The sequence below is a fragment of the Pseudophryne corroboree genome (genome assembly GCF_028390025.1).
Source record: "Pseudophryne corroboree isolate aPseCor3 chromosome 3 unlocalized genomic scaffold, aPseCor3.hap2 SUPER_3_unloc_14, whole genome shotgun sequence".
In the NCBI taxonomy this organism is placed as follows: domain Eukaryota; kingdom Metazoa; phylum Chordata; class Amphibia; order Anura; family Myobatrachidae; genus Pseudophryne; species Pseudophryne corroboree.
This window is the reverse complement of record NW_026967502.1, coordinates 2,580,594-2,598,886: the sequence shown is the minus strand read 5'-3', so window position 1 is coordinate 2,598,886 and position 18,293 is coordinate 2,580,594. Positions and strand designations below refer to the sequence as shown.

Genomic DNA, 18,293 nt, shown 5'->3' with positions numbered 1-18,293 from the left:
TGCGCTGTGGACTGACTTTCCTTTCCCCCTGAGTGAGCACAAAACCTAAGTAATCCACATGCTTCTTACACCATTGCATTTTTGTTTTGGACACCTTGTGTCCACATTCACAAAGCCAGTTTAACAGTGATATACCATCCTCCCGGCAGGCCTCCTCAGTTTGACTACAGAGCAGCAGATCATCTGCATACTGTAGCAGGACTGAACCATGGTGAGGTTGCCAGGGCCCCAATGTGGCCTGGAGTACAATGCTATACACAACAGGTGCGTCAATGTAGCCCTGGGGTAAACGACACCAGGTGAGTTGCTTGCCCTCAAAAGAAAAGGCAAAAAGTAGCTGTGTCTGTGCATCCACTGGAATGCTAAAAAATGCATTTTTTAAATCAATTACCGAAAAAAATGCAGCATCTGCAGGGATAGCTGAAATGAGTGAGTTAATGTCAGGTACAATGGGTGCTATAGGCACAATGAGTTGGTTAATTGCCCTAAGGTCTTGTACAAACCTTACACTGCCATCTGACTTAGCAACTGGGTTGACTGGTGTGCAGTAAGGTGAAATTACGTGTCTGAGAATGCCTTGTTGGAGAAACTGTTGTATCATTGGTCTAAGACCTTCAACCTTCTCTTGTGACAAGGGGTATTGCTTTTGATAGACAGGTTGTGTGTCAGGTTTCAGGGTTGCTCTATATGGTGTGCAAGGAATGAGGCCAGTGTCATAGGGACCCTCCGACCATAGAGCAGGGTTTACTTTGTCAAAATCAGGTGTAATGTCTGTTGCTTCCCACACCGGTAGGTGTGGGGACTCAACCTCCAGGCCACTGCCAGTGGGTGAAGGGAGAATGGAGATTTCGAGCCTGCTAAGAAGATCCCTTCCCAGAAGATTAATTGGACATTCAGGTATTACAGTGAAATTGTGTTTACCCATATATGTGCCTCCCGTGGTTCTGACACTAAGGGCATCTGTCAGGTAAGCATCTGTGGGTATCCCATTGATTCCCATTGAAGGAGCAGTCTTTTCCAAGTGACCGTCGTACAGGTCAGCACACAAAACACTAGTAGTTGCCCCGCTATCCACCAGGAAAGGGATTGCTCTCTTTCCTATAATCAAGGTTAGTAGCGGTGGGTCCTTCCAGTGTCTGGTGAGTTGGGCAAAGGCTGGGATACCCTCCTCCGGGCCCCGTCAGTGGGAGGGGTCCTGCCAGTCAACTCGGAATCGGACATGATCCTGAAAGGGGTTGTTGTGTGACTGTCGGGGATGATCCCGGGAGGGAGCCGGAGCTTGGGGCTGTCGGTGGTTTTGTGAGGGACAAGGGCAATCCCTTGCCCAGTGATCGTCCCTTCCACAGTTGAAGCAGGAGGTTTGTTTCCTGCTGGCAGAGTCAGGGGGGTGGGGTGGCCTGGCTTGTGGGTTTTGATATCGGGCTGGATTACGGGGTGGGCCAGTGGAGTGCTGCTGGCGTCTATCTCCCCGACCTCTCTGATTTTGGAAACTATGGGTTGGGACATTTTGTGAGGGTTTCTTTACATCGAAGCATCCTGCAGCTTCTTTTTCATATAAATGTTTTTCAAACTCCTTAATGTCGTCAGAGGTCCAAGATGAGACACTCTGTTTGACAGGGACCATGATAGACTGCAACAAGTTATTTACAAAGGTGGAAATAAGTAAATGGTCTGTTTCTACAAGGGTGAGACCTACATCTTCAGACCAGCACTTTTTAAACCTCTTCCAAAACTCAGTGACAGTTTCAGTAGGTTTTTGCTTGCATGCTACAGCAATGGGAAGGGAGGCACGGGTCTTAAAGATTTCTTTCATGTGTTCTCCAATTTCCTTCCACATTTGCTTTACACCTTCCTCGGTATTGAGGGGGTAATCAGTGGCATTGTTTAGGACTGCAGGAGTGTTGATAGAGGGAATCTTTTTCCAATCCCACCCGTTGTAGTGGTCTATAACCCCGTCTACAATTAACCTCATATCCTCTTGAGTATAGCTGCGCCCCGTGCAAGCCTTTTTCAAGTAGGCTATGCAACCATCGGGTGCAACAGTGGGTTTGGGACAGTTCTTAACAATTCTGTCTAAATCCTCTATCTCAATGGGTTTCTTTAACAATTGATCCCCTACTGTCATGAAGGGCAGGTGGGTGGCGACACCGAGGAAACCAGTGCCGGATCGCGTTGTGGAGGGGGTGAGAGGGTTGTCAGTAGCAATAGTTAAGTCAGCGTTGCGGCGGGAGGCGGTTTGTCTGTTAGGAGTAGGGGCACTAGGGGCGGGGGTGGTTACGTCTATGTGGAGGGTACTGTCAGGGGGGGCTATTCCTCCTGAGCCTCCTTCTCCTTCCCCTTCCCCTCCTCCCCCTCCCCTTTGCATCGGCATTCGTGACAAAGCAACTGAGCCTCCTTCTCCTTCCCCTTCCCCTCCTCCCCCTCCCCTTTGCATCGGCATTCGTGACAAAGCAACTGCAGCTAAAAGATCTGTGTCTTTTAAGGAGGGGTATAGGGGACTGTAGGGCGGAGGAGAAGAGTTTTTCAGAAACTTGTTGCTTCTAAATTCCTCAGCTTTGTGTAGTCGGGAAGTTACAGATTTTATTCTACGCTGTTTCTGCTTGATATTTTTGTCATACCAATGAGGTGCTATCGTGAGCCATTGCTCTCCTCCAGCGCGCATATATGTCATGTCCCATTGTGGGTCATGATCATACCACGGCCAGGCTTCCTTGTCTCCCAGACAAAGCCCTTTGATCATGTCCATATAAAATGGATAATTAATACCATCACGGGGGAATGGGCTGGGGCTGCCAACTTTCTCTGTCCACCCCGCTAAGTTATCTACCCAAGGGTTAACTAAATAATAATCTGTGGTGGAGTTACGGGCAACATACTCCTTACATGTTTCTCCTGGTAAAGGTGGGGGGTAAATGACTGTCTTACTCTGACCCCCTCCCATAGTAAAGAATACAATCTACACCAGCTTTCTACGCAATTTCTACAACAACTTACAACAACTGTCTATGCAATATCACAACAAAAATGCAGTTTACAAAAAAACCTTCTATGCAATTTCACAACAAAAATACTTTCTATGCAATTTACAAAAACTTTCTATGCATGCATTAGCTAACACCAGTTAATTAGTCATTGACAATATCACAATATTATCTGTATAATGAGAACATGAAATCTTTTGACGGGTACGCTTACCATTCGTACAAGATGTCAGAAAAATACAGCGTTTTAGACAGGAAGCAAGAAAAGTGTTTGAGTAAAGATATCTGGCAGACGAAAACTTACCAGCCGTCTGGACCAAATATAAGAACTTATCTCACTACAAACATACAAGAATATATAGGCGATCAAATCGGGGTATTCTCTACGTTACGTATTTTTTTTTTAAGTATCCCAGATACTAACGTCTTTGGAGAATTGCGCTTGGACCCCTGGTCCTTTCTCAGACGTATTCTTTAAGTCCCAGACATTAAAGATTCTATGGTATCCCTGATACCTGTTTTATGCCTTTACATAAAACTACGTAATATTAAGTCCCGGACTTAAATATTACCTTGTCACGTGTTCCCGGAACACGGAGCGAGTTCAAATTCAGTGTTTGAACGCAATCCCTTACGGCAAAGACAGACAATAAATTCTCTATCTTACCGGTCCGGGGGCGATCAACTGAATCCAGGACTGAGCCCCCACTTTGAAAGGAATCCAGCCTCTTCTTTTACCCCTCGATGTGATGGCCACTGACGTCAGTGAGAGCAATCCTTAACGTTACAGATAATACACGACACCATGTAGTTAAGAATCACTCTGTTTATTTAATAAATTACAGCGTACTATATAGAAGAGAAACATGGGTGTATACAATATGTGCAAGCATATGATTGGATAAATAGAAGTAGCATACGACATTACATGCAGGATATTTTAGTAACACACAGAAGTAACAGTTTTGATCTAGTATGTAATTGTCCTTGAAGATAAGACACACACAAGCCTTATATTATATGAACAGACAAAGGCATCTTGTAGAGAGTGCGTACGTGTCTATTCAAACACATAACAATTCATATAGCACGTTTAACCCTTCAGTCATAGTATACCGGGGTAGCATCCTGTGCTGTTATAGTATACAGGAGAAGCGGCCTGTGTTGGCATAATATACAGGGGTAGCATCCTGTGCTGTCATAGTATACAGGAGGAGCGGCCTGTGTTGTCATAATATACAAGGGTAGGATCCTGTGCTGTCATAATATACAGGGGGAGCGGCCTGTGTTGTCATAATATACAGGGGGAGTGGCCTGTGTTGTCATAATATACAGGGGGAGTGGCCTGTGTTGTCATAATATACAGGGGGAGTGGCCTGTGTTGTCATAATATACAGGGGTAGCATCCTGTGTTGCCATAATATACAGGGTTAGCATCCTGTGATGTCATAGTATACAGGAGGAGCGGCCTGTGTTGTCATAAAATACAGGGGGTAGCATCCTGTGCTGTTATACTATACATTGGTAGCATCCTGTGCTGTCATTGTATACAGGGGTAGCATCCTGTGTTGTCATAATATACAGGGGTAGCATCCTGTGCTGTCATAGTATACAGGAGGAGTGGCCTGTGTTGTCATAATATACAGGGGTAGCATCCTGTGCTGTCATAGTATACAGGAGGAGTGGCCTGTGTTGTCATAAAATACAGGGGGTAGTATCCTGTGCTGTTATAGTATACAATGGTAGCATCCTGTGCTGTCATAGTATACAGGGGTAGCGGCCTGTGTTGTTATATACAGGGTTAGCATCCTGTGTTGTCATTGTATAGAGGGAGAGTGTCCTGTGTTGTCATAATATACAGGGGTAGCATCCTGTGCTGTCATAGTATACAGGGGTAGCGGCCTGTGTTGTTATATACAGTGGTAGCGGCCTGTGTTGTCATCGTATTGAGGGAGAGTGGCCTGTGTTGTCATAATATACAGGGGTAGCAGATTATACTGTCATAGTATACAGGGGAGCAGCCTGTGCTGTTATAGTATACAGGGGGTAGCATCCTGTGCTGTCATAGTATACAGGGGGAGCAGCCTGTGTTGTCATAATATACAGGGGTAGCATCCTGTGCTGTCATATTATACAGGGGGAGTGTCCTGTGTTGTCATAATATACAGGGGGATCATCCTGTGCTGTCATAGTATACAGGGGTAGCGGCCTGTGTTGTTATATACAGGGTTAGCATCCTGTGTTGTCATTGTATAGAGGGAGAGTGGCCTGTGTTGTCATAATATACAGGGGTAGCATCCTGTGCTGTCATAGTATACAGGGGTAGCGGCCTGTGTTGTTATATACAGTGGTAGCGGCCTGTGTTGTCATAATATACAGGGGTAGCATCCTGTGCTGTCATAATATACAGGGGTAGCGGCCTGTGTTGTCATTGTATTGAGGGAGAGTGGCCTGTGTTGTCATAATATACAGGGGTAGCAGATTATACTGTCATAGTATACAGGGGAGCAGCCTGTGCTGTTATAGTATACAGGGGGTAGCATCCTGTGCTGTCATAGTATACAGGGGGAGCAGCCTGTGTTGTCATAATATAGAGGGGTAGCATCCTGTGCTGTCATAGTATACAGTAGGAGCGGCCTGTGTTGTCATAATATACAGGGGTAGCATCCTATGTTGTCATAGTATACAGGGGGAGCTGCCTGTGTTGTCATAATATACAGGGGGAGTGGCCTGTGTTGTCTTAGTATACAGGGGAGCAGCCTGTGTTGTCATAATATACAGGAGGAGCGGTCTGTGTTGTCATAAAATACAGGGGGTAGCATACTGTGCTGTTATAGTATACAGGAGGAGCGGCCTGTGTTGTCATAATATACAGGGGTAACATCCTGTGCTGTCATAGTATACAGGGGGAGCGACCTGTAGTGTCATAATATTCAGGGGGATTGGCCTGTATTGTCATAATATACAGGGGGAGTGGCCTGTATTGTCATAATATACAGGGGGAGTGGCCTGTGTTGTTATAGTGTACAGGGGTAGCATCCTGTGCTGTTATAGTATACAGGAGAAGCGGCCTGTGTTGGCATAATATACAGGGGTAGCATCCTGCGCTGTCATAGTATACAGGAGGAGCGGCCTGTGTTGTCATAAAATACAAGGGTAGCATCCTGTGCTGTCATAGTATACAGGAGGAGCGGCCTGTGTTGTCATAATATACAGGGGTAGCATCAGTGGTCAAAGTGGAAATTTTGAAGTGGGGGTATGCAAAAGTCAAGGACTCAATCATGCGCGTGCGCTCCAGAAAAGGGGGCGTGGTCACTTAAAAGGGGGCATGTTTAGTGTAGTAGAACCCCTTATACTATCTAGTACTGGTGCCTCTTTCACATTACAGCACACAGTACAAGGTGAAATTCACATTATAGCACACTAAATAAGCGGGAAGTCGGCACCAACCCCCACAGATACATCGCCCCCGTATGTGTGTATACTGCCCCCCTATGTGTGTATACCGCCCCCCTATGTGTGTATACCGCCCCCATATGTGTGTATACCACCCTCCTATGTGTGTATACCGCCCTCCTATGTGTGTATACCGCACCACTATGTGTGTATACCGCCCCCTATGTGTGTATACCTCCCCCTATGTGTATATACCGCCCCCTATGTGTGTATACCGCCCCCTATGTGTGTATACCGCCCCCTATGTGTGTATACCGCCCCCTATGTGTGTGTACTGCCCCTATGTGTGTATACATCCCCCTATGTGTGTATACCGCCCCCTATGTCTGTATACCGCCCCCTATGTGTAACAACCTTGTATCACCAGTGACATCAGTGTGTGCAGTGCTGTGTGTGTGTGACACGGGTAATATACACTCCATGCACCACACACTGCAGCACATACACCCTGCCCGGCAGAGAGGGGGCGGCGGCCATTACCTGGAGAAGGAGGCGGCAGCAGAGGAGACCGGGGGCGGAGCTCTGTGTATTGGAAGGGGCTGTTTCCGGGTCACCATCTGCATAGCGCATGGGATTATGGGTAGGGACAGCCACAGTCACTAAGCAACCAGGAGCAGCCCCGCCCAGTCTCCCGACACAGGCCGCAGATACTCATCATCCAGCCCCTCCCATTCTACCCGCCATTGATTTGAGCGTCCCGTCACTCATCATGACGTGTTGGGAGGGAGAGGGGGCTGGACTACGAGCAATGAGCGGGAGAAAGGTGACTGAGTTACTGGACCCTGCGACCAATAGCTAGAGACAGGGGCGGTGCTGGCTGAGTGACGGGATGCTGCAGCCTATGAGAGAGTGGGCTGGGCTGGGGGCTGATCCCATGCGCTGTGCAGGAGGCAGCTGTGGGCGGGGACTGGGCTGCTACCAATAGTAGGGATAGGGGGGCGGGGACAGTGCTGCGGCGTATGGGAGGAAGAGGGGGCGGGGCTGTGATGTATGGGAGGAAGAGGGGGCGGGGCTGCGGCGTATGGGAGGAGGAGGGGCGGGGCTGCGGCGTATGGGAGGGTGAGGGCAGTGATGGGAAATCTAGTTCACTCAGGAGATTAGTTCATGTAGTTCCTGTAGTTCATCCTGTCACTCACTGACTCTGAGACTGAGAGGAGTGATTGGATGTAGAACTAGTCTAGACTATTACACATAGAGGAGGTATTTCTAACACTAGCTCATTGTAGGAGTAAATGATCAGATGTGTGTAATATGTCAGATTGTTTTATATGTAAGAAAAGCAATAAGTTATATAGCAACCTTATAGTGACACACGTATCTCTGCCATATTACTCCCATTGGTGGTACTCCTTTTTACTTCATAATAGGCAAGTGACCCAAATCCAGAGTAACCTCATAAGTCACTTTTTCCGCTGTTGAAATACAATAATTAAAAGAAAAAAGTCTCTTTGCCGCAATGTAACAGACCTTAGAGAGAGAGAAAGTGGAGATGTTGTAAAGTAACCAATCAGCTTCTGTCATTTATCTTCAACAGTATATAAAGTGACAGAAGCTGATTGGTTGCTAGGGGCAACTGCTCCACTTTATGTTACTTGAAGGTTCATAGTACATATCCCCCTGTGTCTTGTGTGGAGTAATCTGACCCTACAGGGACTCAGCGCTGTGTCTTTAGCTGATTGGGAGTGTAGCCTGTCACCTAATATACTGGGGGAATGAATCATGGCTATATGCAGCTCAGTATCAGCTCCATACAATGCATATGCCTGAGCACAGCAGTGCCACACATGGTAGCTTAGAGGTACTGCACTGACTCGTATGGCTGTATGAGTCAGAGATCTGATCAGTGAACTGTAATGAACTACTTGCAAGGAGAGTGACTCGCGAGTCATCAGGACAATGCAGCTCAGTATCAGCTCCACAGAGTGAGTCCACTCCATGTCTGATCACAGCAGTGCCCCCTGTGGCAGCAGAGATTTACTGACTCATGAGTATTGCTGAGTGAGAGCTGAATAACAACAGTGCTGCTGCAGCTGCACCTACACAACACCCAGCAGAAGGTTTAGCACAGCAGTATGCACAGAAGCCAGTAGTACCAGAAGTAGCAGCAAGTGTTTGGACATCTGGACTAATAGGACAGTGATTATATCACAGAAAGGTGAGCAGCATGACCACACATGCGCACTCACAGACACACATAGACTTTGGCTAGGCAGCGCAGATGCTATTTGTTTAGGGTGTGGTATTGAAAGTCGACAGTGTCTAGGTCGACCACTATTGGTCGACAGTAACTAGGTCGACAGGGTCTTTAGGTCGACATGTTCTAGGTCTGCAGATCAAAAGGTCGACATGAGTTTTGAATGTTATTTTGGCGTCGTTTTGTTCCCTCGGCACAGATTACCGTTCCAATCGTAGTCCACATGGATCGTTAAGTATGAAAAGGTTAACAAAAAAAGAAAAAATTGTGAAAACCTCATGTCGACCTAAAGACCCTGTCGACCTAGTCACTGTCGACCAATAGTGGTCGACCTAGACATTGTCGACCTAGTTACTGTCGACTTTCAGTCCGGATCCCATCTTTTTATTAGATCTGTATTGCTGGGCTGTGTTGTACTTTTACCTTTCATTTCACAGCATCAGATTCAGGAAGTGAAAATCCAGTGAAGTGAATGAGACAGTGAGAAGCCTAATGCAGCTGCTGGCTCTATTCTGTCTGTGTCTGACTCCTCCTTCCTGATGAACTAATCTTTGCCAAAGCTGTGACCTGAACAAACTAGTTCACTTTGAGATTAGTTCATTTTGAACTAATCATTCATGAACTACCCATCACCAGAGAGGGAGAGAGGGCGGGGCTGGGTCTAACAGTGACTGGAGCTGCGGCCTATGGGCAGCGAGTGGGCGGGCAGCTCCTGGTTGCTGAGTTGCCGTGGTAGTCACTACCCATAATCCCATGCGCTATGCTGACGATGGCTCGGAAATACCGCCCCACCCACTTCCGGTACATATTCCTCCATCCAGGGTGTGACCTCCTGCCCCCTCATCCTCCAGGTAATGTCCACTAATCCCACCTGTACCCTGTCCCAACCTCTCCTAATACCCCCTCTCCTGCCCCCAACCTCTCCTAATACCCCCTCTCCTGCACCCAATCTCTCCCAATCGCCCCTCTCCTGCCCCAAGTCTCTCCTAATACCACTTCTCCTGCCCCAACCTCTCCTAATACCCCCTCTCCTGCCCCATCCTCTCCTAATACCCCCTCTCCTGCCTCAACCTCTCCTAATACCCCTTCTCCTGCACCCAACCTTTCCTAATACCCAATCTCCTGCACCCAACCTCTCCTAATACCCAATCTCCTGCCCCTACATTCTCCTAATACTCCCTCTCCTGCCCCCATCCTCTCCTAATACCCCCTCTCCTCTCCTAGTACCCCTCTCCAGTCCCCAACCGCTCCTAATACCCAATATCCTGCCCCTACATTCTCCTAATACCCCCTCTCCTGTCCCCAACCTCTCCTAATACCCCCTCTCCTGCCCCCAACTTCTCCTGCCCCAATCTCTCCCAATCCCCCCTCTCCTGCCCCAAGCCTCTCCTAATACCTCCTCTCCTGCCCCATCCTCTCCTAATACCCCCTCTCCTGCCCCAACTTCACCTAATACCCCCTCTACTGCCCCAACCTCTCCTAATACCCCGTCTCCTGCACCCAACCTCTCCTAATACACCATCTCATGCCCCTATCCTCTCCTAATACCCCCTCTCCTGCCCCCATCCTCTCCTGCCCCTATCCTCTCCTAATACCCCATCTCCTGTCCCTCTCCTCTCCTAATACCCCCTCTCCTGCCCCTATCCTCTCTTAATACCCCCTCTACTGTCCCCAACCTCTCCTAATACCCACTCTCCTGCCCCTACATTCTCCTAATACCCCCTCTCCTGCCCCCAACCTCACCTAATACTCCCTCACCTGCCTCCAACCTCTCCTAATACCCCCTCTCCTGCCACCAACTTCTCTTAATACCCCCTCTCCTTCCCCCAACTTCTCATAATACCCCCTCTTCTGCCCCCATCCTCTCCTAATACCCCCTCTCCTGCCCCCAACCTCTCCTAATATCCCCTCTCCTGCCCCCAACCTCTCCTAATATCCCCTCTCCTGCCCCCAAGCTCTCCTAATACCCAATCTCCTGCTCCCAAACTCTCCTAATACCCAATCTCCTGCCCCTACATTCTCCTAATACCCCCTCTTCTTCTCCCAACCTTTCCTAATACCCCCTCTCCTGCCCCTACATTCTCCTAATACCTCCTCTCCTGCCCCCAACCTCTCCTAATACCTCCTCTCCTGCCCCTGACACTCTCCTAATACCCCCTCTCCTGCTCCTATCCTCTCATGATGCCCCCTTATATGCTGCCCCTTAGAATTCTCCTAATGTCACCTCACCTGCTGCCCCTGACATTCTCCTAACGCCCCCTCACCTGCTGCCCCTGACATTCTCCTAACGCCCCCTCACCTGCTGCCCCTGACATTCTCCTAATGCCCCCTCACCTGCTGCCCCTGACATTCTCCTAACACCCCCTTCTCCTGCTGCCCCTGACATTCTCCTAATGCCCCCTCACCTGCTGCCTCTGACATTCTCCTAATGCCCCCTCACCTGCTGCCCCTGACATTCTCCTGATGCTCTCTCATTTGCCACCCCCTGTCTGTCACCTGGTGCCCCTGGCATTCTCCTAATGCCCCCTCACCTGCTGCCCTCTGCATTCTCCTTATGCCCCCTCACCTGCTGTCCGTCTGTCATCTGCTGCCCCTGACATTCTCCTAATGCCTCTGACATTCTCCTAATGCCATCTCGCCTGCTTGCCCTGTCTATCACCTGGTGCCCCTGACATTCTCCTAATACCCCCCCCCCCCCATGCTTCCTCTGACATTCTCCTAATGTCCCCTCACCTGCTGCCCCATATCTGTCCCTGCTGCCTTTCTGACCTGCCGCTCCCTGTCATTCTCCTGTTGCCCCTTCACCTATCTCCTGCCACACCCCAGTCTTCTGCCACCAAAGCCATTTCTAGGGCTAGGCGATTTGTGCAATGGCACGGGGCGAATGCGGCTGCGGTCACTTTGAGACAGTATTCCATGTCTGGTTTCCGCATGGAATAATGTTGAAAGTGTCCCACCCAAAATGGCCACCGCCTCAGAGGAGACACTTCTGACGGTAGCTAGAGGAGATGGCAACTATTTTTGGAGGGCCATTTAAAAGACTGGCAGACGCGAACAGCATCCCCACCTGTCTCTACTGCCGCTCTCATCCTCTAGATAATGGCTGCCGCTTCCCTTCCCCACCTGTCTCTCCTGCCGTCACCCTCCTCCATTTCCTGCCGCTCTCATCCTCCAGGTGATGGCTGCCGTATCCCATTTCACCCTGCAACCCCCCTTACCTGTGGCCCACTGCCACCACTTTCTGCTGCCCCCTACCTGTCCCTTCCCAGTCTCTAGCCGCTCCCCACCTGTCTACTGTTGACCCCCTCACCTGCTCCTTTCCTCACCTGCTGACCATTGTCTCCTACCCCCCCCCCACACACATGCAGCCCCCTGCCTTTCATTACCCCATCTCTACTGCAACCCCTCCTCACCTACCGGATCCCCCCATCCTACCACCTCACCTGCTGCCACCTGTCTTCTACAACCACCCTTTCCTGCTATCACCAGTCTGTTTCCCACTGACCCTACACCTGCCATCCCGTCTGCCCCTGCTGCCCCCTCACCTTCCGACAGCCTGTCTCCTGCTGCCCTCCTTCTTGAGGTGAGGGGATCTGGGAGCGTCACAGTAACATCACTTATATCTATAGTAATAATACAGGGACATGACTGGGGCGGTGAGGAGATCTGGGAGTGTCACAGTGACATCACTTATATCTATAGTAATAATACAGAGACATGACTGGGGAGGTAAGGAGATCTAGGAGTGTATGCAATGATATTTGGTGTTTCCCGCATTTCACAGGAATACACAGTAGTGAAGAAGACGCCCAGCTATCCCCACGTGTCAGGAGGACATAGGAGGACCCAGAGCCCCATCCCGGTGCCTCCACCTCACTCACTGATACATGAGGGAGACAATGACCAGAAGATCCTGGAACTCACCAACAAGATCATTCAGCTGCTGACTGGAGAGGTGACTGCTGGGAATGGGACATTATACAGTAACACCAGGGGACGTGTCTGGGTGATGACTGGAGGGGTGACTGCTGGGAATGGGACATTATACAGTACACCAGTAGACGTGTCTGGGTGATGACTGGAGAGGTGACTGCTGGGAATGGGGCATTATACAGTAACACCAGGGGATGTGTCTGGGTGATGACTGGAGAGGTGACTGCTGGGAATGGGGCATTATACAGTAACACCAGGGGACGTGTCTGGGTGATGACTGGAGAGGTGACTGCTGGGAATGGGACATTATACAGTAACACCAGGGGATGTGTCTGGGTGATGACTGGAGAGGTGACTGCTGGGAATGGGACATTATACAGTAACACCAGGGGATGTGTCTGGGTGATGACTGGAGAGGTGACTGCTGGGAATGGGACATTATACAGTACACCAGTAGACGTGTCTGGGTGATGACTGGAGAGGTGACTGCTGGGAATGGGGCATTATACAGTAACACCAGGGGACGTGTCTGGGTGATGACTGGAGAGGTGACTGATGGGAATGGGACATTATACAGTAACACCGGGGGATGTGTCTGGGTGATGACTGGAGAGGTGATTGCTGGGAATGGGACATTATACAGTAACACCAGGGGACGTGTCTGGGTGATGACTAGAGAGGTGACTGCTGGGAATGGGGCATTGTACAGTAACACCAGGGGACGTGTCTGGGTGATGACTGGAGAGGTGACTGATGGGAATGGGACATTATACAGTAACACCGGGGGATGTGTCTGGGTGATGACTGGAGAGGTGATTGCTGGGAATGGGACATTATACAGTAACACCAGGGGACGTGTCTGGGTGATGACTGGAGAGGTGACTGCTGGGAATGGGACATTATACAGTAACACCAGGGGATGTGTCTGGGTGATGACTGGAGAGGTGACTGCTGGGAATGGGACATTATACAGTACACCAGTAGACGAGTCTGGGTGATGACTGGAGAGGTGACTGCTGGGAATGGGGCATTATACAGTAACACCAGGGGACGTGTCTGGGTGATGACTGGAGAGGTGACTGCTGGGAATGGGACATTATACAGTAACACCAGGGGATGTGTCTGGGTGATGACTGGAGAGGTGACTGCTGGGAAAGGGGCATTATACAGTAACACCAGGGGACGTGTCTGGGTGATGACTGGAGAGGTGACTGCTGGGAATGGGACATTATACAGTAACACCAGGGGATGTGTCTGGGTGATGACTGGAGAGGTGACTGCTGGGAATGGGGCATTATACAGGGGATGTGTCTGGGTGATGACTGGAGAGGTGACTGCTGGGAATGGGGCATTATACAGTAACACCAGGGGATGTGTCTGGGTGATGACTGGAGAGGTGACTGCTGGGAATGGGACATTATACAGTAACACCGGGGGATGTGTCTGGGTGATGACCGGAGAGGTGACTGCTGGGAATGGGACATTATACAGTAACACCAGGGGATGTGTCTGGGTGATGACTGGAGAGGTGACTGCTGGGAATAGGGCATTATACAGTAACACCGGGGGATGTGTCTGGGTGATGACTGGAGTGGTGACTGCTGGGAATGGGGCATTATATAGTAACACCAGGGGACGTGTCTGGGTGATGACTGGAGAGGTGACTGCTGAGAATGGAACATTATACAGTAACACCAGGGGACGTGTCTGGGTGATGACTGGAGTGGTGACTGCTGGGAATGGGGCATTATATAGTAACACCAGGGGACGTGTCTGGGTGATGACTGGAGAGGTGACTGCTGGGAATGGGGCATTATATAGTAACACCAGGGGATGTGTCTGGGTGATGACTAGAGAGGTGACTGCTGGGAATGGAACATTATACAGTAACACCAGGGGACGTGTCTGGGTGATGACTGGAGTGGTGACTGCTGGGAATGGGGCATTATATAGTAACACCAGGGGACGTGTCTGGGTGATGACTGGAGAGATGACTGCTGTGAATGGGACATTATACAGTAACACCAGGGGATGTGTCTGGGTGATGACTGGAGAGGTGGCTGCTGGGAATGGGACATTATACAGTAACACCGGGGGATGTGTCTGGGTGATGACTGGAGAGGTGACTGCTGGGAATGGGACATTATACAGTAACACCAGGGGACGTGTCTGGGTGATGACTGGAGAGGTGAATGCTGGGAATGGGGCATTGTACAGTAACACCAGGGGATGTGTCTGGGTGATGACTGGAGAGGTGACTGCTGGGAATGGGGCATTATACAGTAACACCAGGGGATGTGTCTGGGTGATGACTGGAGAGGTGACTGCTGGGAATGGGACATTATACAGTAACAGCAGGGGACGTGTCGGGTGATGACTGGAGAGGTGACTGCTGGGAATGGGACATTATACAGTAACACCAGGGGACGTGTCTGGGTGATGACTGGAGAGGTGACTGCTGGGAATGGGACATTATACAGTAACACCAGGGGACGTGTCTGGGTGATGACTGGAGAGGTGACTGCTGGGAATGGGACATTGTACAGTAACACCAGGGGATGTTTCTGGGTGATGACTGTATCACTGTGCGTGTCAGGTTCCTATAAGGTGTCAGGATGTCACTGTCTATGTCTCCATGCAGGAGGGGGAGTATATAGAGGAACACAGGGGTCTGTACAAGGACGTGATGATGGAGAATCACCGGCCCCTCACATCACTGGGTAAGAGGAGACTGTCATGTATTGTACAGGGGAGAGCAGGTATGGGGGCCCCTATATACACACGTCATCTGATAATCACATATATACACTATACTCAGTCACTGTGTGTCTCCTACAGATGGACCCAGTAACAGAGATACCTCAGAGAGATGTCCCCGTCCTCTGTATTCCCAGGATTGTACAGAGGAGAATCACAGGACCCCACAGGAGGATCAGGTAGGTGGGATTTAGGGTCTCCCCAATATACCAAAGTGACTGTCACTATATGATCTGTAGAGGAGCTGTGTGTCTTATACACTGATATTATACTGTTTCACCTCAGTTTAATCTGACTGTATGCAAATGTCATTATAGTCTGTGTTTTTTTTTTTTTCTCTTGTGTCCTAGAGGATGCTTGGGTCCATATTAGTACCATGGGGTATAGACGGGTCCACCAGGAGCCATTGGCACTTTAAGAGTTTGAGAGTGTGGGCTGGCTCCCCCCTCTATGCCCCACCTACCAGACTCAGTTTAGAAAATGTGCCCGGAGGAGCCGGTCACGGCTAGGGGAGGGAGCTCTCCTGGGTTCTCTTAGGAAAAGTGTATTTTCTTTATTTCAGAGTTTATTTTTTTACAGGGAGGCTGCTGGTGACAGCCTCCTTGCAGGCGAGGGACTGAGAGGGGAGGAGTAGTGTCCGCCCTGCATGGTCCTGCCCCTGCTGACTGGACGTTGAGCTCCAGCGGGGTCTGATCACGTCCCGCTGCAGGGGAGCGCTCGCCCTGGCAGCCAGCTGCCACACCCTCAGGGAACTGAAGATGACGAGTGAGTCACTGTCCCCCCTTGCAAGCGGAAGAGGGCGGCTAGAGGGTAGGAGCGCGGTCTCAACTGCGCTCCTGGAAGTCTCAGCGGTACTGCGGTGAAGCCCTGGGCCAGCTTCGGACCCTAATCTGACCACAAGCAGCCTGTCGGGGGTCTGTGGATCCAGGCCAGCATAAATCCCTCCGGCCAGTATAATCTTCATTGAGCGGGAAGACAGCGCCATTGAGGGGGCGGAGCTTCTCCTCAGAGCGGACCCAGCAGCGTTCAGCGCCATTTTCCTGCCAGTGGATGCCAGGTCTCTCCTGAATGACTCCAGCTATCTGTACGGTACCAGGGGGTTGTAGAAGGGAGGGGAGGCTGTATTATAGGCTGTCTCTCCTATTAAGGGACACAGTCAGCGCTGGTTTGGGGTCTCCTTATACCTGTAATAGCGCTGTGTGTGGGTTGGCTCCAATCTCTGTCTCTCTGCCATTCTTGGGGGGAAACTCTGTCTTCCAGTACCCTGTGTGTATGTGGGGTGTTTGAGGGTGTATGACAACATGTCCAGGGACACTGTTTCATATGCTGCAGAGGATTTGTCTTCCCAGGAAGATCCCATGCCATGTAATCAGGATTGCACTGTTTTAGCACAGATCCCAGCTAGAGAGCCAGAATGGTTAGCCTCTCTGAGGAGGACTATTTCCCAGATTTCTGATAGGGCTGCTAGGACTGAGCATGCCATTCAGGTCCTCCAGTCCTCTATGGTTGTATGGTCTGATTCTGCCTCCTCGGGGTCCCCTGCGTTTCATTCTCACTAACGTGCGCTGGCAATTATGCAGGATGACACGGACACCGACTCTGACGCTGCAGACGGTGACGGGGATGTGTTGAGGGGGGCGGCATCACTTGATAAGCGGGTGCAGGTGATGATTGAGGCTGTTAGGGATGTTGTACACATTTCAGACACAGTTCCGGAACAGGTGGAGGAGGCCTCCTTCACAGATAATAAGAAGCCCCCCCTCACCTTCCCGGCATCCAAGGAATTGAATGCTATCTTTGAAAAGGCATGGAAAACTCCGGAAAAGAAATTCCAGATTCCCAAGAGGGTCTTGGTGGCTTTTTCCTTCCCAGAGGAAGATAGAAAGAGATGGGAGTCCCCACCGATGGTCGACGCCTCTGTCTCCAGGCTGTCCAAACAGGTGGTATTACCGGTCCCGGGATCTACCGCGTTTAAGGACCCGGCAGATCGCAAAGGTGGATGCTACACGAAAATCCATTTACACGGCTTCAGGGGCCATATTGCGGCCTACTATGGCCTGTGCTTGGATTGCTAAAGCTATTGCCAGGTGGTCAATCACTCTACAGGAGGAGTCATCTACGCTGGACAAAGGTGACGTTGTTTTATTTTTACGTAATATTCAGGATTCTGCAGGGTTCCTGGTGGATTCCATGAAAGACCTGAGTTCCATGGCTGCGTGGATCTCCTCCATGTCCGTCTCGGCTCGCAGGGGTCTCTGGCTGCGCAACTGGTCTGCGGACGCGGAATCCAGGAAGTGTGTGGAGAGCCTACCATACAAAGGTCAGGCTCTCTTTGGGGAGGCGCTGGATGCGTGGATTACCACGGCTACCGCGGGTAAGTCTCCTTTTCTCCCCTCAGTTGCACCGGCTACGAAGAAACCTTTCTCGTATGTCCTAGAGCAGGCATTCCCAACCACGGTCCTCAAGGCACACCAACAGTGCAGGTTTTAGTGATATCCAGGCTACAGCACAGATGGTTAAATCAAAATAACTGAGCTACTAATTAAGTCACTTGTGCTGAAGCCTGGATATCACTAAAACCTGCACTGTTGGTGTGCCTCGAGGACCGTGGTTGGGAATGCCTGTCCTAGAGGATGCTGGGGTCAGCAAAAGAACCATGGGGTGTAGACGGGATCCGCAGGAGACATGGGCACTTTAAGACTTTTAAGGGGCGTGACCTGGCTCCTCCCTCTGTATCCCTCTCCAGACTCAGTTTAGAATTGTGCCCAGTGAGACTGGATGCACTCCAGGGGAGCTCTACTGAGTTTCTCTGAAAAGACTTATGTTAGGTTTTTATGTTCAGCGAGGACTGCTGGCAACAGGCTCCCTGCTTCGTGGGACCTAGGGGAGAGAAGCAGAATCTCTTCCGTATAAGGGTGGTGTGTTTGGTGACGGCCTCACTGATTTAGACTCTACGGCTACCGCGGGTAAGT

The 18,293-nt window shown here is 50.3% G+C and overlaps 1 protein-coding gene across 1 annotated transcript in view; it reads left to right on the top strand.

The window, feature by feature from the left end:
• Window positions 1-15,407: 15,407 nt before the first annotated feature.
• The window catches only part of LOC134983415 (oocyte zinc finger protein XlCOF6.1-like), a 46,296-nt gene continuing 43,410 nt past the window's right edge, over window positions 15,408-18,293 (top strand). The window contains exon 1 of the mRNA XM_063949104.1: window positions 15,408-15,504. The gene's annotated coding sequence lies outside the window, so the exon portion shown is untranslated. The remainder of the gene's footprint in view (window positions 15,505-18,293) is intronic.